General features: G+C 40.5%; 1 protein-coding gene across 8 annotated transcripts in view; it reads right to left on the bottom strand.

Annotated features, from left to right (window-relative positions):
* Window positions 1-27,849, bottom strand: part of FBXW7 (F-box and WD repeat domain containing 7) — a 281,649-nt gene that overhangs the window by 189,950 nt on the left and 63,850 nt on the right. For 3 of the 8 annotated variants that reach the window (XM_037897397.2, XM_027833417.3, XM_037897394.2), the window contains one exon: window positions 2,395-2,465. The exons of 3 other annotated variants lie outside the window; for them this stretch is intronic. The gene's annotated coding sequence lies outside the window, so the exon portion shown is untranslated. Of the gene's footprint in view, window positions 1-2,394; window positions 2,466-21,506; window positions 21,565-27,849 lie in introns of those variants that run through there. 2 more of the 8 variants (XM_043545821.1, XM_043545827.1) reach the window with 2 other exon arrangements.

Here is a 27,849-nt window from a genome sequence, read left to right on the forward strand (position 1 = left end):
AAAAAGAAGCTTACTGGAACATCGCCGAGGGTGAGGTTTCATCTGTAATCACTTTCTTACTGTATTAGGCATAGACTTGCATGTTTTATATTGTTTGGTAATTTACTTTGTTCTGTCTGTTACTACTTGGAACCACTTAAATCCTACTTTTTGTATTTAATAAAATCATTTTTTACTTATTAATTAACCCAGAGTATGTATTAATACCTGGGGGGCCAAACAGCTTTGCATCTCTCTCTATCAGTGCTATTAGAGAGCAAACAATTTATGAGTTTACCCCACATAAGCTTTATACAAGGTAAAACGGATTTATTTGGGGTTTAGACCCCATTGGGAGTTGGGCATCAGAGCGTTGGAGACAGGAACACTTCTTAAGCCGTTTTCAGTTAAGCCTGCAGCTTTTGTGGGATGTAGTTCAGACCTGGGTCTGTGTTTGCAGCAGGGAAGCATGTCTGGCTCAAACAAGGAAAGCTTCTGGAGTCCCAAGCTGGCAGGGAAAACGGGTTAGAAGTAATCTCAGCACATCAGTTGGCAGTTCCCAAGGGGGTTTCTGTGATCCAACCCATCACAGGTGCCCTTGGTGGACTATGAGGGGGGGAATACAGGTGCAGTTGCCTTTAACTGTGACATATATGTAGGTTTGCCAGACATCCAGTTTTCGACTGGAATGCCAGATCGAAAAGGGACCCTGGCGGCTCTGGTCTGCACAGCGGACCGGGCCACGAAAAGTCCAGTTGGCCACAGCAGGAGAGGCAGGCTCCGTGCCCTGCATTGCACAGCTCCCAGGAAGCGGCCGGCATGTTCCTCTAGCTCTTAGGCAGAGGGGTGGCCGGAGGGCAGCCTGGGGGGATCCGCATGCTGCCCCCACCCACATGCCCTGCAGCTCCAGGAACCACAGCCAATGGGAGCTGTGGAGGCAGCGCCTGTGGGCAGGAGTGGCACGTGGAGACCCCTGGCTGCTCCTCTGCCTAGGAGCCAGAGGGACATGCCAGCCACTTCCCGGGAGCAGCGCAGACTTCCTCTGTCCCTGGGAAATGCTGGGGCCACCTGAAGTCAGCGCCACCCAGAGCCCGCACCCCAAACACCCACCCATGCCCCAAACCCCTGTCCAAGCCCTGAAGCCCCTCCCACACTCCGAAGCCCCACCCCCCCAGCCTTAAGCCCCTTCTGCACACCAAACCCCTCATCCCTGGCCCCACCCCAGAGCCCGCACCTCAACTCTCTGCCCCAGCCTGGAGCACCCTCCCACACTCCGAACCTCTCGGCCCCATCCCGGAGCTCACATCCCCAGCTGGAGTCTTCACCCCCTCCCGCACCCCAATCTCCTACCCCAATCCAGAGCCCTGTCCCAAACTCAAAATCCCTCAGCCCCATCCTCCAGCTCAGAGCCCCCTTCTGCATCCCAGATGCCCCCTTCACCCCAGAGCCCACACCACGAGCCAGAGCCCACACCCCAGCCCTGACCCCCTTCCCACACTCCAAACCATTTGGCCCCAGCCCGGAGGCCCCTCCCGCACCCCAAACCCCTCATCCCAGCCCCACCCCAGAGCCCGCACCCCCAGCCGGCGCCCTCACTCCTTCGTGCACCACAACCCCTTGTCCCAGCCTGGTGAAAATGAGCAAGTGTGGGGGATAGCAAGCAAACTTGCTGTATTCTGACAATTAGAGCCCTATGCGGATACAAAATTTAAATCCACAGATATAAATTGGTATCTGCAGAGCTGCAGGGCTCTAATGGGAACTGCAGCGAAGAAAGCAGCAATCTGATGGGCCACTGCTCCCAGGAGCCAGAACCCCAAGCCAGCAGTTCCTTTGGCTTGGGTGTACCGCCCCATCCCTGCCCACTGGGGTGGGCACCAGGCTCATGGCAGCTGTCCCTGGTCACGCTGGTGCAGTGGGTGGGACTGGTGCGGTACAGCCATGCTGGAGGAGCTGCTGGCATGGGGCATTGACTCCTGGGAGCGGCAGCCCAACAGGCTGTTGCTTTTGCCGCTGTGGTTCCCGGTAGAGCCCTGCAGCTCTGCAGCTCCTGATTTATATCTGCAGATACAAATTTTATATTCATGCGGGGCTGTACTGACAATCAGAAGAGATGTGATGGTACACACGGACACACACGTACAAAGAGTGCACCAGTAAAAAAAAAAAAAAAAAAAAAAAAAAAAAAGCTAGTATTTCAATAACCCAAATACTGAAAAAAGATTTTTACAATTGTAAATTTCCCCTGAAGGCCAACATCTTGTGCATGTTAAAAGTTAGCTCAGAGCAATTTTTTTTATAGCCTAGAATTAAATGCTGATAAAAAAAGGATTTAAAATGCAAGTGCTGACACAACCTTAACTACAGCATTTTGCACTATAGAGCAGTACAGCTATAATTAAAAAGACAACTTACATCAAGTAAAAAGCTTCACTGCAAGCCTTTTTAATGGATCAATACTTCACCACCATCAGCAACTCAACAGGCTAAGGGAAGAGATGGAAAAAATTAGGCTGGTTAAGCAATTAAGGAAAATAACTTGCCTGAATACAAGGGTCTTTTGAAAGCTCTGGAAAGCTGATTGTAAAAGCTATCCCTGAATTTATTATTTACTTCTATTAATTAACCACAAAAACATAGGGATTGCTTAACATCACATACTAATACAAAAACATCCATGTCTGTTGTTCTGATTTTCTTGCATTACAGAGTGACTGCAAAAAATTGTTAAAGATGCAATGAGAAAGCTGACTTAAAATTGGGGGCAATCACTATTAGAAAGCTGCAGAAGAGAAGCTCTAAATAACTGAAAATATATTAGGGAGAAAGCTGCAGTGTATATGACTCAATTTACAGAAATACAGTAAACTGAGTTTTTAAAGCAACCAGCAATATGGTAAGCACATATTGAACTAGCTCTCTTTTCCATAAATTTAGCAGTAAAATCTTTAAGGCAGAGAACCAATGAACTTTCGCTATTCATTGCAGAAAGACCTGAGATGTGCAGTTTGGTACCTGATGATGTGAAACAGCCACAGCTAGAACAGGAAGATTTTTAAGCTACCTGTATATGTAAAGTTTCTTGAAGGGCCCGGCAATAGATCAAAATGAACTGGTAAGTTCCCTACTGTAGTGAAGGAGTCATCCAGAAATCTGAGGACTCTTCCCGAGCATGGAATGATCACTTTCTGGTGACCCTGGCTAGATTCGCAAGTTCATCTGCCCTATGTCTATGGCAGCCTTTAGTAAAATTTGAAGGAAAAGCCACTGGAAGCTTTCATGGCAGTTAACCACGCTGCTTTTATTTTTATTTCTCTTCTCATTGAGTGGAATTATCTGGGCATTTCTTTGTTCTCTGAGCATACACTCTTACCTCAGGCAAATTGCCTCATTTTAAAATGCTTTAATTTTTCACTCTGTAGTTCTGTTATTGCCAACAAGCTTAGTATTGTTCACTTACAAGGTAGACAGAAAAGTGGCAGTACAGAATCTTCATTTTGGTTGGGAATAGCAAGGTACAAATGTTTATGTATGACAATTTTTTTTTCTCTCCCTCTTTCTGTGGTGTGAGGAAGGGATTTTTCCATTTTATCTTCTTAGGATATGACTCGGCAAGCCGTTAGTAGCATTCAAGTAAATGTACTATACGCCCAAAATAGTGGTTTGCAGGATCAGGGCTTCCAAACAAAATTTTCAAAAATGACTACACGGATTTTGGATGCCCAAACTGGCACATTTTAAAGGGCTCGGATTTTCATGATGTGTTGAGAACCCATCCTTAGCTAATCAAGCCTCATAAAAGTATCTCTGGGTAGGCACACATCGAAAATGTAGACCTAAGTTTGTATTCTGCTACATCTTTTACATTTTGTAAGGCACTGCCAATGGTATACCCTCATCTGGAATATTGTCTTCATTTTTCATCACCTCATTTCAGAAAAGGTATTGCAAAAATAGAGATGGTTCAGAGGTGGGCACAATGAATGGTACGTGGACATGGAAAAATTTTCTATACAAAGACATCAAAAACAATGAGGCTGCTGAAGTTAGAGAGGAGACATGATAGAGAGATATAAAAAATAATTAACAATTCAAAATGTAAATCAGGCACTCTAATTTACCTGCTCAAACTTCAAGGAGATTATCAATGAAACTGAACAGCAACAGTTTTTTGAAAGTCATAAAAGGATTTTTTTTTGTTTTTACACAATATATAATTAACCTTTGGAACTAATTGTCACAAGAAACCATTGAAATCAACAACTTTGCAGGCTTCAGAATAGGACTGTACATTTATATGGATAATAAGAAAATCAAACTATACAACAGATAGGTTTTTAAAAAATTCTAGGAAGTATGTTAATGCTTATGCTTTGGGGGATAACTAACCATTTCCTGATAGAGACTGGTGTAACAGACTGATAATATCCTGCAACATCCTGGACAAACCTTATGGAAATAAGATAAGCTTTATGGAATTAAGTTAACCGGACCAAGAAAAAGAAAGGATTTTTGAACAGACTGTTTTAAACAGGCTCAGGGCCTTCTTCCTGATCCAGCAAATAGGCAGGACCCCTGGTGGGCTCCAATCCTTAAGGAAGGGTTGAACAAACTGGGCTTACGGAGCCCCATAAGACTTGGTGCCTGTTCTGAGCTGAAGATATGAACCTGAAACTGCAAAGAAATCCCTTGGATGGACTGTTCAAAGACTGTTGTTACCAGAGCCCACGTTAGGGTTGGGGTGATCTCTGGTAAACTTGTTAGCATGTGTGTAGATTCTTTAAATGTTTTTAATAGGTCTTCTCTCTAGTCCTTTTACCTTAAGAATAAAATAGGCTTGCATAAAAAGAGATGTGTGGTAACTAGAACTGTGGGCGGTCATACTGGTAACTGTCTCAGACGAAAAAGTAAGCAAGCCCGCTTGGGCAGTCTCTCTCTGCTGAGAATAACAGTGAAGGCAGGGAACTGTTCCGCCTGGAGATATTCCAGTCAGAACGGTATCCAGCCAAGAAAGGTGATTGCCAAGGGAACCAGATGCTTGAGAGTGGGTGCCCTTGCAGGACCCATAGAGGAGGAATATAGGTGCAGTTGCCCTGAACTGTGACAGTTAAGAAGTGACTTTCCCCCAACAATCACGTTGTTTGATAATTGTCCATTACAGGTGTCTTGCATCTCCCTCTGAAGCTTCTGATGCTGGCCAACAACAGAGACAGGATGCTGGAGTAGATGAACCTCAGATCTGACCTGCATGGCAATTTCTACAATCCTACACCTTAGAGTTTGTCACAAATCTGTTAAAACCTCCCTGAAATTGATACCACCAGTACAACTCCACCAGTGACAGGAACAGTGCAAATACTAGTGAAGACTGACTGCTCGAAATGTATCCTGCATCACCTAACCATAAGCAGAATATGGTGATAAACATGCTTTGCTCCACCCTAGCACTTCCACTGTTGAAGCTATCCATGGAGCAGCACCAATATGAGATTTTCACAGAATTGTTATTGTAGGTGATGCCTTTCTGTGCCTCTTCACTTCCTCTACTACAACATCAACAACCTTGATTCATCACGAGTTGTCAAAGAATTATCCAAAGAGTTCTGTCAACCACTGATATTGATTAACAAGTTTTGGAACACTGGGGAAGTGCCAGAGCACTGGAGCTAATATTTTTTAAAAAGTAAATAAAATTACCTAGATTAATCTGATACAACTGTCAAACAAAACTGGAAAGGGTGATATGGAATGCAACAGTCAAGCATTAAAGGAAAGTAGCATAATTAATGTCAGTCAACATGTTTTATGGAAAAAAACCAGATTGTGTCAAACAAACTTGATTTTTTAAAATGAGATAAGTTTGGTTGATAAAGGTAACTATTTGATGCAACACGCTTAGGCTTTTGCAAGAGGGTTGACTTACTACCACATGACATTCTGGTTAAGTACAAAAAACCCTCAGTGTAGCACATATGAAATGGGTTTAAAAACGGATGATTTCAACCAAAAAAAAAAAAAGTCACTGTAAATAGGAAATCATCATCCAAAAGGGCTGTTTATAGGGTCCTGCAGGGATCTGTTCTTGGCCCAATACTACTGTGTATCTTTATCAGTGATATGAAATAAAATCATTGCTGGTAAAGTTTGCAGAGGACACAAAAATTGGCAGTGGTGGTAAATAATTGTATGAACTGATCATTTCAGCAGAGCTATCTGGATTGCTTGGTAAATTGGGCTCATTTGAACAATATGTATTTTAATATAGCCAAATGAAAGACAGCTTTGTTCATAGATTTGCAATGTAGCTAACACTTAAAGGATAGAGGACTGTATGCTGGAAAGCAGTGACTCTGAAAAGGATTGTAATAGTAATGGTGTATAACCAACTTAACATGAGCTTCTGGTGTGATACCATAACTAGGAGAACTAACAATCTTTGGAGGTATAAGCAGGCGAATACAGAGTAGGAGTAGAGAGGTGGTATTGCTTCTGTATATGACATTTGTGAATTACTGGAATACTGTGCCCAGTTCTGGTGACCACACTTTTAAGAGCATATCAAAAAAATGGAAAGGTGTCTGAAAAGAGCTACAAGAATGACTCAGGGTCTGGAAAACGTGCTTTAAAATCATGAATCATGATCTGCAAACACCTACATGGGAAGATTGTTGGTCACAGAAGGCTCTTTAATCTAGCAGACAAAAGCATAGCAAGATCCAGTGGTCTGGGAAACACTAGACAAATTTAAATTAGAAATAAGGCACTTTTTAAAAAATATATAATGAGGGCAATGAATCATTTGAACAGCTTACCTTAAAAAAAAAAAAGCAGCTCTATATAAACAGCAAGTATGTTTGATGCAGGAAATACTGGGTGAAATCTTTGGCCTGTATTACACAGAAGGTCAGACTAGATGCTCATAACAGTCTCTCAGGCCTTCAATCTATTAATCTTCCCTTCCTCCCGTTTCTTCTGTGAATGTTCTGATGATATCTCCTACACATGGAATGCTTTCCCCTTTCAGTTCTCCAGCCCACTAACGCCTCCTTACTAATCTATCCTCCAAAGATTTTGCTCCTCTTTGCTGTTTACAAGAGATGATTAAATTTAAAAATTAAGTTACTCCTCTGGGGCTTCCCAGTCCATTCTATCACTGTGTAACTGTCTTTTAGATTACACTCTCAACTCCAAGATTAGGACCTTTATTTTATTTTATTTTTTTTAATGTTAAAGTCATCAAGCAGGATTCATGCCTAACTGCGTAAGTACATGATCTTATTTACTGTTACCCTCATCACCTCTCTCTACTCCCCTCCTTGTGTCTGGTTTTTGAGACTCAGGAGTTGTGTCATGTAAAATTTAATCTTTGAACTCCATTTTTTTTAAAAAAAGGGTAAAACATACACCTTGCCTTACTAATGTGGCACCTAGCACACTTTTGGGCTTTCAAAAAAGTTAACTGTGATAGAAATGGCAATTTCTGCAATATTGTAGACAAACCTTATTGAATTAAGTTTAAATATCTTCAGAGTTCACTCTATTAAAAATGCATATGTTTAAGTGTTATTGTGGGATTCTATGTAACTTGTCCAGGAGACATGATTCATGTAAGGATTGGGAAGTGTTAGGCTCAAAAGACTCTTTTAAACAATGGGTTACGACAAGAATGAACAGTTAGTTGAGTAAGTTTCCTAGGAAATACCTGGAGAAGGCGAATGCAAATGCCCACCCCTCTGGACCAGATCTTCTGAAGCTTCATCTAGGAAGGGAACCTTTATCTATGAATTACCAATTCCCAGGATCAAAAGGCCCAAGCAGCATAAAGGAGTAACTTACAGAGTCATGAGTGTTCTTATTGTAAGCAAAAGGACTTACTTGTAGCCATTGGACTGTTCAGCGGCCAGAGCCCTTATTGGAGTCAGGTGGTGGATACCCTGTTAGTATGCGTATCGGTTCTTCTATTGTTTTCTAAATGTTATCTCTGTAAAGCTTTTACCTTAAGAATAAATGTGCTTCCTTAGAAAGAGCTGTGTGGTAAATTAACTGTAACAGTTACACTGTTTACCATCTCTGAAGAGAAAAGTAAAGCAGGCCTGCTTAGGTAGTCTGACTTTGCTGAGGAATTCACAATGCAAGCAGGGAATGGTGCAGAGTGGAAATATCCCAGTCAGAAGGGAGAGAGACATGTGTCTCCCCCCAGGAGACAAAACAGCAGGGAATCTGAAAGCCTAAAAGTGGGTACCTTTGCGCGCTTATATAGGGAGAATACAGGTGTGGTTGCCCTGAACTATGACAACAACCCTTAAGTTCTCTGCACAGAAATTTTGCAAGCAAATCGTTTAATTCTAAAACCACTATATTTCTTTAGCAAACCCTGCCAGACGGAACATCTTGCTAGAAGTGTCAGTAAAAAAAAACAAAAAAAAAAAAACATTAATTCATAAAATCATAGAAGTCAGTAAACTCTGGAAGTCAGCAAGTGCTATTGCCAAGGGGCAAGGGACCAGTAGGGCCATAAACAAAAGATGAAGAAAGAGGGTAAAAGAAGGGATATCTGAAGAAAGGATTGAAGCATTAGAGGCAGCTTTTAAGAGGACATTATGGAGCAACAGCAGTCACTTCCTGTCTAAGGGTGCAACTGAGTTGCTTTATATAAGGCTGATGTTGCTACCTGCCCTCACTTACCACTGCTGCCTCTGAAATCAACAATAAAAGGCATATAGGTATAATTTAGGTTTGGGGCCCAAGATTTGAAGTGAATTAAGACAACAGACTTCTAAAAGACACTGAAAACAGAGGTATTCAGAGCTCAAGGAATAAACTTTTTGCCACTTAAAAGACAAATACAATTTAGTTTCCTGGCAACCTCCATCTAGTGCCCAGAACACATCTAGCTGCAGAGAGTAGTAATTAACTTCTGAATTTGTAACATGGCTATGGGATAACTGCTCTGACTAGCTTAGTATAGGACAGCAAGTGTTGGAGATCAACATTTTTAAAATGAAAGTAAATCCAGTGTCCACCAAAGGCTTTTCTTGTGGCCACAGCCTCCTGATGGTGATTGGGGGCCAGTAGGAGCAAATCAGTGGCCCTTCCCCAGGGCCCCCCTCTGGAGACACAAACACTGGAGAAGCAGGCAGCCAGTGAGTTCCCCACACTTCCGGAGGCGCTGGGGTCGGACTTCAGCCCCGGAGCTTTGGGCTCTGGCCCCCAGGTGCAGGGCTTCGAGCTCTGGCCCCCGGGGCCACCACCCCTCCCATTGAACCTGGCCCGTGCTGCCTTCCTCCCCACCTCCCCATACGGGACTTAAATTTGTATGAACTCCCCAAGCCCTTTCCTTACAAATGTAGATCACAAAATGTACCCCAAATCAAGCAGAGAGGCTTGTCAATGGAAAAAAATGTAAATCAAAATGCTTCCAAGGAGGCCCAAGAAACCTTCTGAGGGCAGCTGGAGTAATTTCCTACCCACAAACATCAGGAGGTTCATGGGCAAGGAACAAATGTCTCCTTGCTCCCCCCACTTCAAGACCTTCAGACCTGTTGGATCAAGAGGAAGGAAGCCCTCCTCCTGCAGATCTTAGAATAACCGATGTAGGAAGTCTAGAGGAGAGTGGTGGAGGTGACAAAGATACTGGATAGGATAAGGCGCTGAGGAGGAGATCAAGTAGCCATTCTTTCTTTTCTTGTGGACCTACTGAGGTCTGCAGGAGGGGAGAACTGCCAGCAACCTTTAGGATAACTGATCCTCTTTATGAGCCTCACTGGCCTTGTTTGTGAACTCCTTCTAACTTATATGAGCCTTGGTAGATTTGTTAATCCCCATGATCAGTCTATTTTGGTTTGTTGGGAGGCAAATGAGGCTATTTTGAGATCCTTTGGTGCTCAAGAGGTTATGGCCCAAGGGAAGGCAAGGAGATTGGGATTCTGATGAGCATTTTAAGGCTCCAGGAGGAGAGGGAATAGAAGCCTCGTAAATGCTCAAAAGGGAGGCCTCTGATGGAGAAGAGGGTTTTGGAAGATCTCAAATGTACTCCATTACGACTCTCAAGATGGAAATTAGAGGCTGAGAGAAGGCTGAAGATCCTGAGTCTCACTATGGGGGATGAGAGGCAGGTAAATAAATCTTCATTCTTCACAAACCCTTTTATGGAGCCCTGGAAGCTACATGAGACAAAGGAAGAAGTTCTTCACTCCCCAGCACTCATCATGGAGACTGGGAAACAGGAGGAGCAAGGAGGTTCTCCCTTATTTCCCCAGCCCATCTGTTCTGCTAACCCCCAAGCCTCCTGTCTGCCTCATTTCCAGCCTGCCACCTTCCCTCCAAGACCTGAGGAGGAAAGCTCCAGCCTTTGGAACATTAGGAAGTTGAGGACAAGGGAACTGCACTCCACCTCACATCCTAGGTTCTGCAGATGAATGATCTTGTTGACATACAAAGATCTGAACAAGTGGTAGTCCCTTTTTGAGGACATTAAGATGTCTGCAGACTCCCCCTCTGAGACTGGTTGAATATGCATTGATCATCATAAGACTTTAAGCCCAGAAAACAAAGGCAGCTTGTAACAAGACACCGGCGCTGAAGTAAACCTGTCAGTCACAAAATTCAAGACCAAAAAGACTCCATCTTGTCTGACCTTCTGTATCTCACAGGCAACCAACACCACCCAGCACCACATACTAAAACTAACAACCGAAATAAGACCAAGGTATTTCAGCCCTCAGGAAACTAAAGAATTATGTGCCACCGGGAGAGAATAGGAGGACAAAAGCACACCAATGCCAAGGCTTCTGCAATGACAGGAAACTGATTAAGTCAGATGTGTGTTCCAGTGTACCTGTGGCAAGTGTACCTCATTCAGTCCCATCGGATGGGAGGTAACCAAAATGTCAAGTGGCACTCATGTGACCAGGTTACTAGTACAAGCAGAAATTTGATTAGATAATATTGAGAAGTTAGGGGAGCCTGCTGGTGAGACAGGAGCCTGGAAAGGACTCTCTGGAGCACCTATGCAGAAGGCCTAATGAAAGCCTGCAGGCAGAAAGCCTCGTCTGAGACCCTTGCAGAGAGTGGTGGCCCAAGGAGAAGTTTCAACTTGGAAGTGCTATAAAGGACTGGCAGGAAGACAAAGCCCTAATAACAGGACTGAAAAGATGTGACACTACTTCAGGGGTACCAAGCGTTGCGAGGTACCACACCATCACCTGCCCTTGGCGTGAGGAAGTCTTGTCCGTGCCTGCTGTGCATTAGCTCCCTGAAACCACCAGCCTCTGGTAGGACAAGCACTCCATTCCAGGCCTCCACAGGCCTCGCTCTCACTGTACAGGCAGCAATAAGCACACAACAACCCCCAAGTCCTCAGAGTATTCCCTGCAGTGTCCAGACCCTTATTCACTGAACACTCACAGAATTAACAGGCTTTCTGTTCCCAAATGAACAGTACACAACCATTTGTAAGATTCAACTCAAGATCACCACTTTGCTTAACGCCATAGTGCTTATATATATTTACAATGAAAACAAGAATAAGGTTATGATCAAAGAAGGGAGATTCAAGTGAGTGGGAATAAGAATATTGGAAACTAATGGTTACAAATAAAATGAAGTTGTAACACATTTTACAGACTAAACTTAACTAACAGGTTAACCTATCTAAAGAAGCTTATCTCACCCCAAATTCACTCCAGCATTTTCAACCAAGCCTGGCTGAGACCCTTCTTTCATGAAGCAAATTCACTTCCTCAGTCAACGGTGATAGGGAGTCTTCCTTGTTCCACAAATACAGTATTAGAGTAAGTCTTTGATGTGCACCTCACAATCAGGTTCTTCCCTCCACCCACCAGCTTGTTTTCTCTTCTCGTTAGTTTCTTTCTTTGAAGTTCTCGCATTACTTCATTTGCATTTGGTTCAGATTGATATTTATTGTCTGACAGCAAACCTGTTTTTCACCTTTTCTGGTGAGCAGCATCTAGACACAGACGTTAAGAACATAATTTTCCATGTATATACATAACTCCTTACATAACATCCATCCATGTGTTTCACAATGATATTGATGACAAACGCAACACTGGCTTTTTGAGACCCCACATGACATTCTTTGGCCAATTAGAATGTACATGCCAGACCCAAGAGATCCATATAACTCCTTTGAACCACCTTGCCATAGGGGTATTTGGGTTACAGAGGTCCACTTGGGTTGGGAGGCGGGGAGCTGAGAGGGAAGTGAAGCTCTGATCAGAACAAAGGATTATTACATTCTGGAAAAGACAGAAAGGAACTCATAAGTCTTGTGAAGAAAACTAGAAGATTTGGTTTTGCATTAAATTCATTTTATGTCACTAAACCAAACCTTACAAAGGGAGAGTTAATTCAAAAGCACCAGTTATCACAGAGGGATTAGACAAGTGGATACACCTAGTGGATGGAGGGCAGGGGGAAAGAAACAGACATGGTCTCTTGATTTTAGTAAGTCTTTTGACAGTCTCATATGACATTCTCTCAAGCAAACTAGTGAAACGTGGTCTAGATGAAATTATTGGAAGATTGATGTATAACTGCTTTAATGACCATACTCAAAGAGTTCTCTGTCTCTGGTTGTCTGTCAAACTGCAAGGACATATCCAATGGGTTCCTACACAGGGTCTGTGCTGGCTCCATACTATTCAATATTTTCATTAGATGACTTGGATGAGAGTATATTCATAAAATTTGCAGATGACACCAAGCAGGAAAGGGTTGCAAGCACTTTGGAAGACAGGATTAGAATTCAAAATGACCTTGATAAATTGGAGAATTAGTCTGAAATCAGTAAGATGAAATTCAAGAGCCAAGTACCACATGTAGGAAGGAAAAAATCAAATGCACAACTACAAAAAGGGTAAAAAAGGGATCTGGGTGTTTTAGTGAATCAGAAATTGAATATGAGCCAATGTGATGCATTTGCAAAAAAGTCTAATACTCTGGAACGTATTAAAAGGAGCGTGATATGTAAGACAAAGGAGGGAACTGTCCCTCTTTACTTAGCACAGGTGAAGCTTCAGCTGGAGTATTGTCTTCTAATTATGGAGGCTACACTTTAAGAAAGATGTAGACAAACTGAAGAGAATCCAGAGGAAAGTAACAAAAATAAAAGCTTTAGAAAACTTGACCTATGAAGAAAGGTTAAAAAAACTGGGCATGTTTAGTCTTGAGAAAAGAAGACTGAGGGGGAACCTGGTAACAGTTGTCAAATATATTAAGGCCTGTTATAAAAAGGACAGTGTTCTCAATTGTTCTGCATGTCCACTGAAGGTAAGACACAAAGTAATGGTCTTAATCTTCAGCAAGGGAGATTTAGGTTAGATATGAGGAAAAACTTTTTAATTTAGCATAGTTAAGCTCTGGAATAGGCTTCCAAAGGAGGCTGTGGAATCCCCGGCAGTTTTTAAGAGCAGGTTAGACAAACACCTCTTGGGGATTGTCTGGTATACTTGATCCTGCCTCAGTGCAGGGGGCTGGACTAGATAAACTCTTAAGGTCCCATCCGGCCCTACATTTCTGTTTTTCTAAGTGGAAGGTAAATCTGAGGGAGCAGTTGGGCCTGATGACAGATCAGGTCAGCCCTGCTACTAAGTCTCTGTCTTTAGACTTCTTCAGGTAGCCGCAATTGGAATTCCTAGGAGTAACAGGAACAACAGGGCTCTTCTCTAGCATAACTTACAACCATGAAAAAGGAAAAGATTAAAGAAAATTCTCTCACACAACACCAGATTCATACATTATAAAACCAGAAGGATCCACTGTTATCATTTAGCCCAGCGGTTCTCAAACTTCATTGCACTGAGACCCCCTTCTGATAACAAAAATTACTACACGACCACAGGAGGGGGGACCTAAGCCTGAGCCCCGCCACCCCAGGGTGGAGGGGTCAAAGCCAAAGCCCGAGCACCACCACCCTGGGCAGGGGCCAAAGCCCAAGGGCTTCAGCCCTAGGTGGGGGGCCTGTAACCTGAGCTCTGCCACCCAGGGCTGAAGCCCCTGGGCTTCAGCCCTGGACCCCAGCAAGTCTAAACATCAGCCCTGGCGTCCCCACCCACAGTTTGAGAACCACTCATCTAGCCTGACCTTCTGCATAATTTAGGCTGTAGGATTTCCCTGAATTATTTCCTGTTTGAATTAGAGCATGTATCTTTTAGAAAAACATCCAAACTTGACTTTAAAATATCTAGCAACGGGGAATCCACTCCACAACTCTTGCTAAATTGTTCCAATGGTTAATTACTCTCGCTGTTAAAACTGTGCACCTTATAATAAAGGTGAATTTACATCTACAACAGGTCAGTGCTTTGAGTGCATACCACCTTTAAAGAATATTAATATTCAACAAAGGTAAACCCAAGGAATGCAAAGTTAAAGCTGCACATTCCAGACAAGACACCCAAACTACCTAAACATATTCCTTGCAACAAAGCCCTGAAAAAGAAATTCACACTTTTCTTTGCATCCATAAGAAGCTTTAAGTTTTATCAACATCACAAAACTATAATATCTTTTACTTGTAGAGAGCACTTGTTTGACTTTACAGCCATACACAGTACACACAAAATGATGTGGTAAATTCCTTACCATACTCTCTCCACAGCCAGTCATTCTTCACTCTTCATTACAAGACCAATTCTGATAGGCGCTGAGGGCACTCCACTCCTCATATGAAGCGCTCAGCACCTTGCAGGATTGTATCTTACATAGGGCAACCAATTATCCAAGTGTTAGACACAGAGCTAGCCTGTCTCTATAGAGCAGGTTTCAGAGTAACAGCCGTGTTAGTCTGTATTCGCAAAAAGAAAAGGAGTACTTGTGGCACCTTAGAGACTAACCAATTTATTTGAGCATAAGCTTTCGTGAGCTACAGAGCAAAAATTCATATCCCTAACATTATGAAACAAAAGTACTTACATGAAAAGAGCAAAAGCTGGAGTGATGACAAACCATTGCACTGAGTAAAGAAGACAAACATACTAAATGAATTAAAACGCCGTTGTTACATAGTATATGGATCATCAAAAATGTGCACTAAGAAAAGATGAGATGCTGGCAGTTTGGGTGCTTGTTTGAAGTGCTTGGGTGAGAAAACACTTAAGTGTCAGAATTCAACAGGGGAACTTGAAGTCTGTTGCAGCCCAAAATATTAAAAGTGGCACTTTATTATTCAGGATATCTATATCTATATTTGTTTAGATTCCAATTGCTTACTTTACCAACTATAGTTTTTATTTTATTTTTTTACTACTAGCCACATACAGTTGTGAGAGAGTGAGTGGATTATTTTCTGGTTCATATATCAGTTGCAGAATCTTTATTATTAGTGATTTTGTTCAAATCAGAAAGAACACAGTCAAGCTTCCAGACCTCAAAGTGGAGTTTCCACCGATAATTATTTCAGAAAAAAACAACTATTTTTTACTTGTAAAATGAGTAAATTTGTCTCAAAACTTGTGTCAAACAGAACTCCACGCTTCCATTTTTAGAGTCACTTTTCTGAGTACAGACAGAATCCAACTCCCACTGAATTCAGTGAGAGTTGGATAAGTCCCTAATAAACACTGCAACTCACTATGGACCAGTTCTTGTTTCCACTGAAATCATCAGTACAATTCTACTGATCAAGCTTTACTAATTCCTCACAGAGAATGATCTTGTGTTAAAAGACCTGACTGAGAATCAGGATAGAGAGAAAATTTAGTCAAAAGGATTGTAATGATTGTAAAAAGAACAGGAGTACTTGTGGCACCTTAGAGACTAACAAATTTATTAGAGCATAAGCTTTCGTGGGCTATAGCCCACTTCATCGGATGCATAGAATGGAACATATAGTAAGATATAGATATATATACACATACAGATAAGTTGGAAGTTACCATACAAACTGTGAGAGGGGAAGATGAGTTATTATCAGCAGGAGAAAAAAACTTTTGTAGTGATAATCAAGATGGCCCGTTTAGACAGTTGACAAGAAGGTGTGAGGATACTTAACTTAAGGAAATAGATTCAATATGTATAATGACCCAGCCACCCCCAGTCTCTATTCAAACCCAAGTTAATGGTATCTAGTTTGCATATTAATTCAAGCTCAACAGTTTCTTCTTGGAGTCTGTTTCTGAAGCTTTTCTGTTTCAAAATTGCCACCCTTAAATCTTTTACTGAGTGGCCAGAGAGGTTGAAGTGTTCTCCTACTGGTTTTTGAATGTTATGATTCCTGATGTCAGATTTGTGTCCATTTATTCTTTTGCGTAGAGACTATCCAGTTTGGCCAATGTACATGGCAGAGGGGCATTGCTGGCACCTGATGGCATGTATCACATTGGTAGATGTGCAGGTGAACGAGACCCTGATGGCGTGGCTAATGTGATTGGGTCCTATGATGGTGTTACTTGACAGTCACAGCAATCACCACCCTCACTGAGAATAATTATGGATATAAAATTTGAAAGTTAGGCTACCCAGAAACATGTTTTGGCTATTTACCCAACCACATAAGTTAGCTGTCCCTAGTCCACGCCCACTAACTAATCTAAAGTTTTATATTTTAAGAAAGAGCTAATTTATTCTTTAAAAAATTCCAAGGTGCCTTTCCCCCATATCCATCTAGAAATTTCTTTCAGAGTTGTACTTATTTATCCTTCACCCCCTTTTATAAAATCCTGGGTAAGATATGGTAGTATTTAGTATTCCTGCGTCACCAACAACAGGGAGGTGACATGGATTAAAGAAGTTTGGTGTACTAGCAAAACTGATCTCCTACTAATACATCTGCCCTAGACATTGAACTGAAAGGACAGAAACTCCGCAGTTTATTTATTGGAACATAAAATCATATACATGCTTGCATTTTAGTCCTAATAATACATTATTACAGGCAAGACATATCAATCAGTTGTTGAAGTAGTCCGTAGTGCATAAAAGAAGATGTTAAAACTCAATCCACTTCTCTTGTGCTGCTTAATTAAATAAATTCCTTGGGTATGAACTGACCCTTCCAAAATATGACTTCTGGACTCTGAATTACAGTACATTGCACATGGTTGGGGAATGGTTCTCTGGTTCTGCAGCATTAGTGCTTCACTTAACTGAAATTGAAGGACTCTTAACACTCCAGTGCTCTAGAACTAATATACTTGTATTAAGTTCAAATTTTTGTTTGTGGCATACCAGTATAGTGGGCTTCCTCAAATTTTTCATCAATAGGTTTCTTGGGGACTGGGCTTGACTCACCACTGCAGCGCCTCCTGCTGGTTGTCCTGGGAATTAGCTCTGCCTCTCTTCAGGTGGTGTCTTGCCCACCGTCACCTCTGCTCCAGGACCTGTGTCGCCCCAAGGACCACTGCGTCCTCTTCAGGACACAGCCCTTTGGCTGTGTCACACTCGGTTCTCCCCAATTCTGGGGGAACTGCAGTCCACTGTCCAGCCACTTCCTTCTGTGGCAAGAGCATTCTAAGGAGCAGAGGGGAGGGACCCAGGCTCGCTCACTACCCTGGGTCCCGGCCCAGGGACCCTATACATAGCAGCCAATTACTGCATCCCCTCCAACTCCTCTGCAGATCTCCCTGGGCCAGTTCCCTGCAGCCCAGCACCCTCTTTGCCTTAGTCTCAGGGCCTCAGCCTGCAGTATTGCTATGTCCAGGGTACTTGCTGCCCTCAGCCTGCAAGGCAGCCAATCTACCTCCATCCTCAAGCTCCAGGGAGTGACTCCCTCTGCTCAACCCTGCAGCCCTTCTTATATGAGTCTGCCGGGCCATGATTGGCTGCTCCTCTCATTGGGAAAGGCCTCTAGGGCTGCTTTTAACCCCTTTTCTGCTAGTGTGGGGCAGCTGCCCCATCACAGGGACATACTGAGAAAGTCTCTAAGTTCTCTATCTTAAGATGACGTGTGCATGAGTGCATATATAAGGGATGAAAACCATTTTTAGACTCCTAGGCAGCTTACATTTGGTTCAAATACTGGCTATTAGAATAGTGATCTGTATAAGAATCTGTTAGTCTTAGTAACTAAAAAGTGATCTGCTACCTTTTCCCTATTAAGGGACAAATCGGAGATCCTTATTACCTCTGTCAGACCCACATCACTAATGTCTAAAATTAAGGTTACTATTTGGGAAAAACAGAAAATTTCAGTGTATTTTGATGACACATTACTGTAACTTTTCGCTGTCCAACTCACTAACAAGCGGTATCTAGTTATGTCAAGTTACAAGGTGACTATCAAAGTCTGTGCTCTCTACTTAAAGATGAGAACATATTGGTAACGTTTATTCTTAATGTCATGAACAAAAAATTCCAATATTTGGGGACTACCGCCATAGCGAGCCTTGCATGACATTTTTCTGTGAGCTCAAAAAACTTGATAAATAGAACCGTTTAGGTGTTTGCCGTTAGAAATAAATCACTACTAATAATCTGAAAATAGATTAATTTAGTTTATTTTAACAAGGGACTATGGCTATGCAAATGTATCACCATACACTAAAAACTGTGATACTATCATTTCAGCAGTATTATTTTAACCAATGCAGTATATTTCAGAAGTCCTTCCAAGAAACATTATTTATAAGCATATCTTTGGGAACAGCATTAAAAGTTCTATAGCAGCATCTAACATGCCCATAATTTATATTGATTGTTTATCTTACAAAAATAGTTCCTAGCTGTTTTTGAAGGGGAGGAGATAAGAAATCTTTTAAAAGAAACTTTACCTGCAAAGACAGCAATTTTAAAACCAAAAACATTTTAAGGTTGAAGGCCATTCATCAAAAGAATTTACTCAAGACAAGACAAGTTTTGAATCAAAAGCATTAGTTTCCCCTTTAATTTAAAGGAAAGCCATGTGTGTACCATATTCTTGGCATTCATACAAAAAGCACTTTGCTAAGCATGCTAAAAATGGATAATTATGAATTTTTATTTTTCTGCCCCATTAACAAGTATTTATGTTCATTAGTGTGTGTATTTATATAGAGATAGAGGTATAAAGAAATGTATATCCAATTTAAAATTTAAAGCCAGTTTCCATCTTACTTTAATAATGCATTTAATATTACATTACATATTAAATTATTCTAATGGTTCATGTTTTCACAGTATAGTTCTTATGGTACTAGAATGATATTAAAGCAGGATATAAACTTTAAAAAAGTTTATGATCTTTGACTGAGGGCTACCATAACAGCTAGTATTGAACATCTTTCAGACAGATAGCTGGTAGAAGAATGCTACCTCTAAATACATACGGTCAGTTCCTCACCTGTTGTAAATTGACATAGCTCCACTGAAGTAAAGATTCTACTGAGAATCTGTCTCATATTTTCCATATCACTTCCAGTTTATTATATATGTATGTTGATATAAAAATATAGACACATACACACACATTTACTGTCCACCACGTGAACTTTCAAAGTGCTAGGCCTAGTTTTAACAGCCACTATGTCTGCAGCCTAAAGGAAATTCCCACTCACTCACTCTATTCTGTCATGGGCACTGTGATTAACAAGTATAACACATCACCATTTTTAGTGCAATTTTCAACATTCTGGAAATATAATGTGCTTATTTATGCCATGTTCATCATTATAGTGCCACGGAATTGTGAACTTGTGGTTAAAATGTTTTTGCACACTTGATTTTTCCTACTGAAGTTAACAATTTTACTGTTTAAAATAGCATCATTTCTATTTTATATTTGTAACTGCTGAACTCAGCTACTCGCAAATATTGTGCATAACGTTTAATAAATTCTTGTATTTTAACTTCAGAAAATGACCCCTGATCCCTACATTAACAGGGTTTAGGTACACAAAATACAGTGGATCACACCATCTTTCTCCAAAGTAATACCCTGTACAGAAAACGACCTATGTCTTTCTAAAGTCACAATTACACTATAAAATAAACCCTGAAAAATATTACATTACTTAAGGAATGTTTGAAACACTGGACTCTATACTTTACCTTAAAAACCATCACCTTGCTGATCTTAGCAATTAATTGTTTACTGTGCACATCCTAGTGATATTTTCAGGTTGAGGTGATTGTATGATCACCTAAACTTTAGCGCACTAATCCATAATTCAAGTTACCTTTTAACTTAACTGTTTCCTACTTCAAAATTCATGCAGAAATTTTCCATTGGTAAGTGTACTGTGAAACATGTAATTTTTTCACTGATTACCAGTGAAGTATTCTTGAACAATGGGTAAATATATTAGCAACACATTCTGAAAGTTTTTGACTGAAAAGGACTAAATATAAATTAGCATCAAACACAGGAGCATATTTTGTACTTATACTTACTTTTCACAAATGTACCTTGCAAATGAATGCTACTTTGCAAATCTTAGGCCTGGTCTACACTTGGGCGGATCGATCTAAGTTACGCAACTTCAGCTATGTGAATAACGTAGCTGAAGTTGACGTACTTAGATCTATTCGCCGCGGTGTCTTCACTGTGGTGAGTCAACAGCTGACGCTCCCCCGTCGACTCCGCCTGCATCTCTTGCTCCGGTGGAGTACTGGAGTCGATGAGAGAGCGCTTGGCAGTCGATTTATCACGTCAAGACTAGACGCAATAAATCGACCCCCTGCTGGCTCGATCGCTGCCCGTCGATCCTGTGGGTAATGTAGACAAGTCCTAAGAGATATAAAAGCTTAACACACCAGGTTCAGTTTCAGGATAAGACGAGCTGGTCCAAAGGCTAGAACCAATTGAGAGTCCCAATTTCACTCATATCAGAGTTTATAATGACTTTCGTACAATAAAATCCTTAACCTGACCTGAAGTTTAGCAGTTGAGTTTGTTTTCTAACCAGAGCCAGAATTTTGCTTCCTACCCACCCATCAATGCCCTATGTAGATAAAATGGTCAAGAGAATTGCTGTCTTTGTACTTTCCCCAAACACAGAGTGAAATTAGTTTTGCTATGGTCCAAGTTCTCAAGAAATTAGTAAAGCACATTAACAAAAATGTGCATTAAATAACTGCCAGAAAAAGGCTAGTAGTATATTAAATGTATTAAGATGACTTCTGATTCTATAAACAGAACATTTCTCTAAAATGTGAGAAGTCATCTGAAATTTTAAAAAGTCTGTCAGTTTCCAATGCTTCTATCATATAAGATCATTGGGGAAGAATACTGTTAAAAGTAGGTTTTATTTTGACACAGATAAGAGACACTGCATCTTTAAGAGTCCAGCAGTTTCAAAGCAACTCTAGGCTGCAATCATAACATCCATTAGAGTGCTCCACGTTTCAGAGCAAGCAAGCAAGTGGTTGTCATTGTAGCCAGTAAATCACCTGATCCTATTACAAAATCAATTACTGCAGCACATTTCTATTGCTACATAACTTGATGATAGCAAAATGATATTGGATAGCTACTGCAAGGTCAAGAAAACTGCTAGGAACATCTCAAATTTGTCTTTTCATGTAGGCCCAAATTATAATGCATTTACTTTATGGTATATTTTAGATTTTAAATAAATATGTATAGTTACCTTCTTTGGCTGACTGGGACATTCGATGGATAGTCTCTGTAACTGGTCTGATGTGTGGCTGCAAGATAGAAGATCAGAGCAGCAGGTCGAACGGCCCAGCCTCTTCATTAAAGAAGAAATAATGCTGCAGCCACATCCACACATTGACTTGCTCATCAGATGACTTTATTCCTTAAGAAACCAGAACTGGTACATTCCCATATACACTCAAAATTGGCTGCCTGCCTCATTCTGCAGCTCCCTGGCTGAAATTAACACTGACAAACAGGAAAAAAAACACGTGTCCCCCTCGCCCCCCCAAAAAAGGGGGGGAGACCAGCCACAGTCCCATCACCAAGCAAAATTCATCATTTAAAAAAAAAAAATTCCCAGACTATTGTTTTACAAGGTAAGATGTTTTAAGGCTCTTAACTAGTTTTTAAAGGGAAGAAAAGCATCTAACAGAAGAATAAATTCGAGGTGTCAGACACCCTAAATTGCACACTCACTACAGCTTCTGTCCTCCTCCATCACTTCAAGTCCATTTACCTACTCTACCAGCTCAGCCTATCCAACCTGTTCTCTCTCGAAGTGCACACTATTCCAATAGCCAACAGAAAAGAGCCACACCCCTCAACATCACCCATGCACTCTATTCAAGAACCACTCAATACCTGGAAAAGAACTGCTGTTGCATTGCTTAGAGCAACAACAGGAAACGGATTACTGGATGGAGCCTGACCTGCCAATCAGAGCAGTTGACCTTTTATGACTCTAGTGTTCAAGAGGGACCTGTCAATTACATGTAAGAAGAATGACAGACTTGTCTTCCTGTTATACTCTACAATAGATTTTCTACAAAATATATTTTAAAATCTTATTCTAAATTGAAAATGCACATGCAACAAAAAGATTGCACCGAGGCATACAAATCTCTGAAGATAAATGAGAATTGCTGCTACCAAGCTATGTGAGTTACTATAACATTTAAGAAAAAACAAATACAAATTTAAACCAAAGAAGGACTAAGCAATAAAGGAATTTAAGCTGAAACATAACCCTGCTCTTATCAATTCCCAAGAGAAGCAATAGAGCTATCTAGTATAAGCAGCTTTGAAAAAAAAGTTAGACAAGTCTTTGGCTCAGAGGAAGAGTTACACAGAAAGGCAAACTAATTCAAAAGAGCAGTCAGATCTAGATAGGCTTCCTGGCCTGTTTCAAAAAATGTTATGTTCTGAAACTAAAACATGATTTCTCAATAATACTGTCTACCTGCTTAATTTCATCTATATAATTTAATCTCTCAGTCAGAAAACTTGACAGTGTTTCTCAAAGTACTAAATCAGTGAACCATATACTGTTTTTTTCTTTCCATATGATAAAACATGCCAGTATTACAAATATTATAAAAAGATCATTTCAACTGGCTTACTGAAGTAAGCAATACGGTTTCTGAAGCAGAAGGGCTCACATTAACACAAATGCTTAAAATCATTACAGGATAATGTGACTTGAAATAATTGTCACTTGCATTTATAGAGCTATCAGTGCTTGTCTAGTTCAATAGCATTCTCTTTATCAAAAGGTTAAGAAAAAATACAGATGGCATGAAAGCAGCTTAAACATACATATTCAAGAAAAACTTCTTGTTTTCATATTGCATTGAAAGCTTAATTTCTCTCTTCCTCTCTCCTGCTCCCTATGCTTCCTTCCCTCCCCTTCCTAGGTTTAAAGCTGAACTGAGCTAGTACTGCCTCTCCCTTTCACCTTGCTCTGCCCTTTTGATATTTATGTTTCTATTCAATCAATTTCCAGTAGTATCTAAATAGAAGCATGCACTGCAAATTGAATTAAAAAAACCTTTTGTAGATAAAGACTATGGATGCAAATAAGCAAAATAATGCAATAACCTTTTACTCGCCTGCTTGAGGTACTGTCTGCTGCATAGAATTTTAAATCCTCATCTGCAGATGCAATTGAGCTGGTATTGCCAAGGACTTTGCTCTTCCTGTGCTGATTCTACACGTCTATTCATTGAAAGAGCACATTATGTCGAAAATTTAAAGTAAAATCAGGTGAAATTACTCAGATGGTCTGAAAGGAACCGACATCTGAAAATCAGCTGCTGCTTTGACCAGTCACATTTCAGAGATATGTCAGACACATTGGTGAAGAAAGTCTTATTGCTGATGCATGCTTACCAGCAATATGCAGGATGTGGAAGTGCAGAGAGCTAATGAAAAAATATTAATACACAGAATTGAAGTGCAAGGATCAAGCTTTGACCATTAATACTTCATGTCTTTCATACCACAAAATCTCTTCTCTCAAGATGCTATTGCTTATAAAGCTAAGAGAGATCTTGTCAAAAACAAAATCCTTGTTTCAAACCCTTGCATCTCAGTAGACTGCAGATAAGTTCTAATAAAATATTATAACTCTGTGCACAATACCTCTAATAAATGCAATCTTATTTTTTCTTTGGCAGCACATAATTAAGCATTACAAAATGTTATTTCTAAACAAAAAATAGACTAATAAAATACTAATGCACTGGGTAAAGATTTTTAGTTTAACATGGTTATGAAATACACTAGTACTTCATTGGAATTTGAATTCCTCTTAACAGAAATGAAACACCAGCAGTAAAGGCTGTTATTCATTATTTATGATTTTTCCCTCCTCATGTCAGTTTCCTTAATGTACTATTGATTCTCAGAATGCATACAGATGGGGCCAGTGACAGACAAACCAGATATATATAGAACAACTATCCAGAAAAGACAAAAGGAAGATGCTTTAGAAAGATACTAATATCACTACAGAATTTTGTTTTCAAGGCTACTGATGGGAAGGACAAAACAATTCCAATAAAAGTTAATCCTGATGCTAATGATATAATTTAGCAGAGAGTGACAACCTTATATTATTTTGCACTGAACTGTTCTATAAAATAGTTTAAAAGGTGAAATCCGATTTTGTTTAATCTGAAAAGTGTCACAGCTACATTAGTTTCTCCTGCATTTAGAAAACTAGTAAACACTCCAGTCCCCAACACTGGTGATTTTGCACGTACTTTAACTCCAACAAAGACAAGTTACCATTAAAGTTAAAATTGGTTGCTATGAATTGAGCATAAGATCAACCTGACCCTCACTTTCCTGTTGCAAACTCTAATTTATTATGTATCCTTCAAGTTATTCTTTGATAGTAAGGCAAGCAGTGCTCTCAGAACTATTGATATACCACTTCAAAAGTTTAACAAGCCTTAAATATTTCTATTAAATCCGCTTAAAAAAAATCAAGTTTAAAAAATAGCTTTAATTAGCAAATTTCAAAAAAGCATTCATCTTGTTCTGTAGTAAAAATGTTTTATTGCCAATACATTATTCTCTAGCAATTTATACAACCAACTATAGAATTCTAATACATCTCTTAAGTGAAACAGAGATGATTTCATGCTAAGCTAGAAGTGACCCTTGCATATGTAAAATATAAAGAGGAAAAACAGCTACATGTGCGCACACACACAAAATAAAATTTTTAGCTCAGGAGTCCTGATGAAAAATCTTTAGAAATTCAGACATAGAATGAGGAGAGGACTGTACACTATGAATAGTTTAAAAGAGTTGGTTAAAAAACTACTTATGTACGATACTTGCACACCCTCTGATATCAAATATAGTTCACAAGGATGAGCCTAGAAATAATAAATAAGTCATGAAGGAGATGAAGACATTGGACAGAACCTGTTGAATACACCTGAGGGGTTGGGGGTCAACTACCTGAAAAATAAATTCTCCACAAATCACAATGTTGACAAAGGTTTGGGACCAAGCAACTGTGGTATGTACGCACCAGAAACAGAGGTTTCTGACCATTCAATTCAGGCAGTGGCAGTACTCCAAGAAGACTGATCCCAAACTCAAAGGCAAGCTTAGACACTTGGGTTGCTTTTATTGGATTCCTGATAAAGTAAATTCTTAGGAAAGGTACAAAAAAATTTAATTTTTTCTAGTTAGAGATTCATGTCCTCTCAAACATTTAATATGTTGCTAATATTTCTTAACAGAGAGTAAAGAGGGAATTCACAAAATATATAAAAATTCAGAGCTAGAATGTATTATAACTTATTTTATGTGGTAAACTATCAATGCTGACAAAAAGTTAACAGGCTAAACTTAATACAAATGTTTTGGTATCTTCTAGATAGAAACAGAAGAGAACTACCTTATGAAAGTTCACAGGACAGAAAAAAAGAAGCTCCTGCTGATGACAACCAAGTCTTAAGGAGACTCTTTTTAGAAGGGGGCATAAGATCCCAGAGAACCATGGATTGTCAAGTTACCTGTCTAGTTCAGCTTCCAGAAATATTCACATTGGCCTCCCTGGTAAGAAACAAATTCAACATCTGTAATATGCGCACCCACAAATTGTACAGAATATCTGCATCTTGACCAGCCATTCCTCTGCAAATCAATTGGTCTGCTTGGACACAACTTGCCTGCCAAATAGATAGTTGCTCCAACTATCAAACAAAAGCCAGATTTTCAATGAGCCTTCCTGTGTCCACAACATTTTTAACCAATCCTAAATACAAGCAGAATCACATATTTATATGTGCAAGACAGGAACTACTACAAGCTTAGGGAAAATAAATAAATAAAGTGACAAACTGAGCCCCCCAACTCAAAAACTTTTATGAAGTCTCAAAACTACTTTGTCTTTATGAAAAGCTGTATGTAGGTCTTCCATACCATAAATGCCTGAAAGCTTAGAAACTCTTGTTACAGTGACAAAGAAACATTCTATCTCAGATGCAAAAGTAAACAGATACTAAGAGGTTTTAAAGGAACCTCCAAGTTTCACAAGAACTAATTACAAGAACTTAAGTCTTATTATGAAGGTGTAATTATGAATTGAATCTAGCCTACACATTTGTCAGATCGTTAAAAACTGCTTTCCTTATGGGTGAGAAAAGAGAGTCCTGCAGTACAAGAACATGGTAGGTAGCTGGCTGCTACATACACTTTAGCTATAGACAGAAGACAACAGTTTATTGGGAGAGAAGAAAAAAATAATTACTAAACGAGAAGTTACAAATCACCATTTTAGCCTCTATATAAATCTGTAAAGGTTTCCACTTGCGGGAGTGAAGCCATTTTCTGGATGTTTCTCAAGTTTCTAGAAGATCAGATGTGACTTTTTTATTTATTTACAGTTATTTATTTTAAGTCAAATGCCCCTCCCATCCCTATTAACAGCCCACCATCCAAATAGTTATGCCTGGTCTACATTACAAACTTTTGTCAACGTAAGTTGACTTGCACCGAGGTATGTGTCTCTACACCAAAATTTGTCCTCCACTGACATAAGCGCCCTGTTACAGCGACGCAACACCTCTACCTCCCCGAGCACCACAGAATCACTCTCAGCCTACCAAGGTCAACACAGTGGAAGTGTAGACACTGCATGATCTGTGTAGACTCTAACAATCCTCCAGCAGCTGTCCCACAAATTCTCCTATCTGGCGACAGTGGCCACTTGTCACAATTTTGAGCCCCAGTGCCTATGGAACACAGACACTGGAAGCCCCCTCCCCGCCCTTAAAACTCTTTGAATGTTTTCCAAATACCTTTTCCTGATTGTCCAGCTTGGCGCATACAGCTAGCAGCTCACCTTTATTGCGTGCATCCAACCAACCAACCAACCTGACCATGCTGGGTCCATAAACACAGAGAGCTAATAGACATGTTATACGGACCCTTGACTTCAGGAAAGCAGACTTCGACTCCCTCAGGGAGCGGATGGGTAGGATCCCCTGGGGGACTAACATGAAGGGGAAAGGAGTCCAGGAGAGCTGGCTGTATTTCAAGGAATCCCTGTTGAGGTTACAGGGACAAACCATCCCGATGAGTCGAAAGAATAGTAAATATGGCAGGCGACCAGCTTGGCTTAACGGTGAAATCCTAGCGGATCTTAAACATAAAAAAGAAGCTTACAAGAAGTGGAAGGTTGGACATATGACCAGGGAAGAGTATAAAAATATTGCTCGGGCATGTAGGAATGAAATCAGGAGGGCCAAATCGCACCTGGAGCTGCAGCTAGCAAGAGATGTCAAGAGTAACAAGAAGGGTTTCTTCAGGTATTTTGGCAACAAGAAGAAAGCCAAGGAAAGTGTGGGCCCCTTACTGAATGAGGGAGGCAACCTACTGACAGAGGATGTGGAAAAAGCTAATGTGCTCAATGCTTTTTTTGCCTCTGTCTTCACTAACAAGGACAGCTCCCAGACTGCTGTGCTGGGCATCGCAACATGGGGAGTAGACGGCCAGCCCTCTGTGGAGAAAGAGGTGGTTAGGGACTA

The sequence above is a fragment of the Chelonia mydas genome, chromosome 4 (assembly GCF_015237465.2).
Source record: "Chelonia mydas isolate rCheMyd1 chromosome 4, rCheMyd1.pri.v2, whole genome shotgun sequence".
Taxonomy (NCBI): domain Eukaryota; kingdom Metazoa; phylum Chordata; order Testudines; family Cheloniidae; genus Chelonia; species Chelonia mydas.